This window comes from Tuber melanosporum, assembly GCF_000151645.1.
Source record: "Tuber melanosporum whole genome shotgun sequence assembly, scaffold_194, strain Mel28".
Lineage (NCBI taxonomy): Eukaryota > Fungi > Ascomycota > Pezizomycetes > Pezizales > Tuberaceae > Tuber > Tuber melanosporum.
In genome coordinates this window covers 71,278-77,048 of record NW_003298857.1, presented here as the reverse complement: position 1 = coordinate 77,048, position 5,771 = coordinate 71,278, and positions in this window count along the sequence as shown.

The following is a 5,771-nucleotide window of genomic DNA, read 5'->3' as shown; positions in this document are numbered from 1 at the left end:
CATGTTAAGAAATAAGGCCATGGTACTAGATCTAGTGGGTAGATAGTTTAGTAAAGTGGATGCTGTCTATTAGTTGGATGCTAGCTGAAGGAGAAGAAGCAGTAGGGTGTGAGTCGATGCAATAGAGTTGCAGAGGTGGAGGAAGCAGTAGAGGCCCCAGAGCAAACCTGACCTTATAACCAAACCATTGCTGTATTTCAATATCTCTCAAGTAGTCACTTATTCTCTGAGAGATGGCATCGCAAAGTGGAAGAGATCCCACTGGCGATAAGGAAAAGGGAAGGGTGAGGGGAGGAAGGTGACAGTAACCTGAACCTGTCAACTAGGAGGGTATGGTAAAATCTCACTGCGAGAGAGACCCTGAAGTTACTACTCGAGGTGTTGCCCAACGGAGATCATGTAAGTGGGGAGAAATACGTCCACATCAGCCAGTGCTGACCAGAAGTGAAGAGAGGATGCCGATCATGCCAATGCTAATTGAGCCCTCCAAGCAAGAAAGGACTAGTACATGATGATCAGATAACTTCCCTATTAGGCGGACCGAGAACAAGTGAGGCTGAGGCGGGAGAGGCTACTGAAGAGAAACTATACCCCTAAGCAGGAACTATTGAGGGGGTAGAGGGGAGGGTGGATGGCCTATGATAGTTGACCATGGTATTGTCAAACTATGTAAGAGGAAAATAGGAGCGACAAAGTGTCCTGTACCAGAGCTCCGTTTCTCTTATTTTTTAACATTATTATCTATTCATTATTAAGGACCAAGAACTCCCAGGTAGCACTCGCGATGGCATAAACAAAACCTTAGTCACAAAACAATTTCAAACTAAGGAAACTTCACTAGTTTCTCCAACTATTGTGAACAACCAATATCGTAAAGTGTACAATGCTAAGTAGAAAGCAAAACTCTTAAACATAAACAAAGAAAACCCATTACTAAGGAAAACAAATTAAGAGTGACCCTTCCAACCATGGAGATTAGGTGAAGGATAGAACGGTAGACAAAGGGGCTAGATCATTGGTGGACTATGAGAGAAGGACATGATCAGTGAAAGCAGGCATTTTGGGGAAAAAACGGGTTGAAGTGGTGGAGAGGTAAGCAGCTAGGCTGCTCAGGAAGGCCAGTGAAGACCAGAGGTGCTCTTCCTCACACAGGCTTTCAACCGCTGGGAGGTGGAGATCGCTAGTATGCTTGTGAGAAGGGCAGGTGAGGATGGTGTGTTGGAAAGTCTAGAGCTCTGTCATACAGTATGAACAGATGTCAGAGGCATTAGGGTCTCACCAGGAGTTGTAACAGGCCAGATAGTTTTTGCCTGACCTTATCTAATAGATGAGTCCCATAATAAACTTGCTGAGGCCTAGGAAGCAGTGGGGCACAAGTGTGGAGGAGTACACATATTGGGGCGGAGGTGGGTATTGTTTAGCCTAGGTGTGGAGGAGCCGTTACCTACAGTTTCTTTTGATGATAAGAAATGGGGGGTTGCATGGAGCCATGGGGGCAGTGGCGAGGAAAGGAGGTTCTCAGATACTGGGGAGATACGGGGGAGACTGCCTATGAGCTTGACTACTCTGTATGCTATGACATCTAGTGAGAGGTATCTTCTCACAGGAGGTGACAGCTCTGGGGTCCACCAGTTGAGTGGCCTGTAACCTGGTGTGAGTCCAATTATGAGCAGGTAGTGGTCCTCTGATGAGAGAAACGATGAGGTAGTAGGGACAGATGTGTGAAGCAGCAACATGGCTGGGTTTCTCTCAGGTAGGAGGCAGACTATTCTAAGTGCTGCTAGGTGCTGGTGGTAATCAATAAAAAATTGAATCAGTAGAAGAGCTGACTCGTATAGGAGTATGTTGGTGGGGGTCTCCATAAAGCAGTTCATCATCCATTATGGAACCTGTCTCCAGAAGACAGTAAAGCAGTCTGTCATGAAATCAGAAGTGGAGAAGAGATTGGCCTAATAGAGCAGGATGGAGGTCAGGATGGAGGAGGCCAGTTGATGGTAAAGGAAGGGGGTGAGCTACTTTCTCAGGCCTAACAGCCTTTTCAGTATCGAGAATATGCCCTGGGACCAAGCTAGGTGCTTTGGGAAATTAGTATTGGTTGACCAATAGAGGGAGAATGATGCAGTCTCAAATTAGTAGCCAAGTCATGGGATTACTTCAAAGGGGCAGAAAAGCAGGCCATCAATGACAATTGGGATAGTAGAGGTGGTGCCCTTCTGATATGTGGTAAACTAGTGTAATAGTTCCCTTTTTGGGCATGGAGAATATGACCCCCAGTCTTCTTCCTCATTGAGTCAGCATTCTTAACCAATACTGTAGGGCTTAGACATTCCTTCAGTAAGAATTGGAGGCCACAGTTATCCTGAAATCGTCTACATAGAAGAGGATTAGTCTACAGAGTACTGGAAAATGACGGAAGAAGACATAGATGACAAAGAGGAGTTGTGAAATAGGGGAGCCCTGTGGGGTGCCAACCAGGACCAGCTTAAAAACCCTGAGTAAGTCCAGGAACACAAGTCAGCATTGCCTGCCTGTAAGCAAGGACCTTGTCCAAAAGCAGAGGAACAGGAGAACCTCCTTAAAATGCAACATGTGAAAGAGGTCATTGGAGAAGACGTTGTCAAAGCCTCATTTGATATTAAGGAATAGTATAAAAGCTACAGGTTGTGGGCATTGGAGTGTTTGAACCTCGTGGACAAGGGTGGCGTATGTATCAAAGATGCTGAGACCAGGAAGGGAGCCATACTGGTGCTGGTTGAGCAGGCCAAGAGACCTTATCAGGAGAGAGAAACGGTTTGCGATTATGCTTTCTAAAATCCTGGAGATCATCTCCAGGAGGACAATAATGCAGAAGGAATTATGAGTGTCATATGAGGGCTTTCTGGGCTTATCCAGAACCACCCTATTTGGCATCTTGAGTGAGGCTAGGTGGAAGACAAATGGCATCAGGTGGAAGAGTAAAGTAACTAGGAGAGATGGATAGACCACATCAATCTTTTTCCATACCACATAAGAGATGAGGTTGGGGCCAGAGCATGAGGAGGAGGAAGACTTGCTGATAGCAATTGTAACTAGTTTAGTTGACAGTGAGGAGGAGTCTTTGAAAGCATGGAAGATGGGTGGGCAGAAAGCAGGGCATCTGGGTGGGAAGAAGTCTGAGAGTTGAGCATTATTCAGCTCTATTAGGAAGGTTACATTGGGTAATTGATGAGAAATGTTGCAGAATTTGCCGTCCATATATTTTACACGGTTAAACTTTTTAAGAACCATGTCCAATGCTCCTTCTTGGCCTGCTTGATTACTTTAAAGTAGGTGATCTTGGCTAGGCAGGTGTTGGCTTAGCTGTTATCAGAAGGAGAGGCAGGTGCTTCTCTGATATGAGAGGTGCATCTTCCTAAAGTCTAAAAAGAAGTCAGATCATTCCAGTTTCGAAGAGATGTGGGGTCTTCTCGTGAGTGTGTGCTAGGTAAGTGCCATTCACAAACTGCTATGATTGGTGTTATACCTGATGCTCAGCACATGTTGAGTCGGCAGGAGGGGAGGTAGGAAGACTTTGAGGGACCGGAGGTGATCAAAGACATTGTGTCAATTGGTTGTTTTCTGAGGAGGCATGAGCAAAGGGGGAGAGAGCAAGAGAGAAGAAAGCGTGATCACTATTGGGACATGGTCTGACCCTGTAGACTGAAGAGAGGCATGCTACAATTCCACAAAAGGGTAGAGATATTGGTTAAAGAAGGCCTAATCTATTACCAAAAAAGCATGATCTAGTCACAGGGAGAAATGCATGTACACCTCAGGGGTGTCCAGAAGGGAGAAGCATCATTCCTACGGGAAGTTGGCATATGAGTAAGAGGGGTGCATTTTGTTCTTTTGCAGGGAGTAGTTGGAGTTCCACTGTGGGTTGTGAAGGTAGAAATCACCCACTACCAGGGTGGGGAAGCCCAGAACAGGAAATTTCTCCTCAGGGGTGACAGTACGGTAGCATGACAAAGAAGTCCAAAGGAAGTAGTGGTTGAAAGTTATAAATCTTATGTGTACAGAGTCAAAAAGGCTAGAGAAAGTGTAGATGTCCACTGCTATCAGGACAGGGTTGTCAAAAATGTAGGAACCAATAAAACAACATTAAAAAAGGAATGTAGGATAAAAACTGCCACCCAGGATGTTTTCCCAAGTACAGCTAGGGGGGCAAAAGATTTAAAGACGGCAAAGTGAGGAAGCTTACTACAAAAAGCAGGAGGACACTGAAGGGCAACAAGTGAGGGGGGAGGAGAGTAAAGCAATTAAAGCATTAAAGAGAGAAAGAAACACTTTCTAGTATCCTAGGAAGTTGTGTTGAATGAGTGAAAAAGAGCTACAACTCTGGGGAGAAGTAGTAGAAACCAGAGAAGGCGGGGAGTTGAGTGGTCTTCACTCATTGCCAGGACAAGCCTACTGGCAGTTTGGATACCGAGGTAGTAGTCGCCACCTCCTGGGATCTGAAGGCATTTACACCTTGGGAATCTGATAGGGTGTTGAGGAAGGCCTTGTCAGAGAAATCTAAAGAATGTAGCAAAGAGCACTGTAGAGGGGAGCACCGTGGGGGAAACTATCTTCCAAGTTCACAGGAGAAGCAAAATATTGGAGCCATACAGGTCTGGAGCAAGGATCCTCTCCTCTATCATCCTGTATATCCATCTCTTCCTCCCTGGAGGAGGAGGACACTGTTGGAGGTGGGGGGGGTAGTTATGGATGTTGTAGGCATAACTGGTCATGGTCCGGGTAGGTGGAGGTGCAGTTGGTACAGGAGAGGATAAATGTGGGGCAGCAGTTAACCACTGGCTTGAGGTTGCCTCCCTTGGAGCAGGTTGGGTTCTGGAAGTGGAGAGCCACTCTGGTTTGGCTCAGGGTACAAGGGAGCAGATGGGGTGGTCTATCTTGTACCACGCTGCTTAGGAGCTGTAGCCCCAGCAGTCTTTACATTGGGTGAACTTGGTCACGGAGAAAGCCCATTCAATTGGACAGTAGAATGCATAGAGAATGGTCTTACCCACCATCATCTCCACATCTGAGGGCATGACTGTGACAATGCATGTAGTGTTTGCCTTAGAGAGATGTATCTTCTCATCTGATACAAGTAAACAGGTTGAGTAGATCTGGACATATTTGATATTAAGGATAGTTTCCCTTAGTATCAGAAGGAGGAAGCCTTGGTCATGAGGGAGGTAGAAGATGGGAAGAGAGTAGATGGCAAGCTGCACCTCATTATGAGCTAGGTAAAAGAAGAGATGGTAATTGTCTTCCAAAGAGTCAGACCTGTTAAGACGGAAGGAGAGGGCATCCTAGTATAGTGTATAGAGAGGGGCCGGAGTGGAAATGTCCAGGGTGAGGAGAGGTATAGTACCGCGGTCATTGTCCATAGCTGTGAGGGCTTTGGAGAGTAGGTAGTTAGTCTTTTTAATAACAGCTGCAGCAACATCAGAGAAGGACACTACTATGTCTCTGCTTTGGGTTTGAGGAGCAAGGACTGTATGAGGCACAAAGAACCTTCTCTTGGCAGCTGGCAGTGGCTGTGAGGCAGGGGGACTAGCCAGTCCAGGGACAGTTTTCATGACTTGTGCTCCTGAGGGGATCATATTTCCTTATTTCTTCTTGCCCTTAAGAGATGCAGAGGTAGCAACATTAGAATAGGGGGCCTTTAATGGGCTAGGAGGGGTCATTGGGGTCAGGGATACAAGGGAGGAATTCTGCAAGGTCAGGGTACTTCCTGTTCCTCCATTGATGTGCCTCCTATGTTT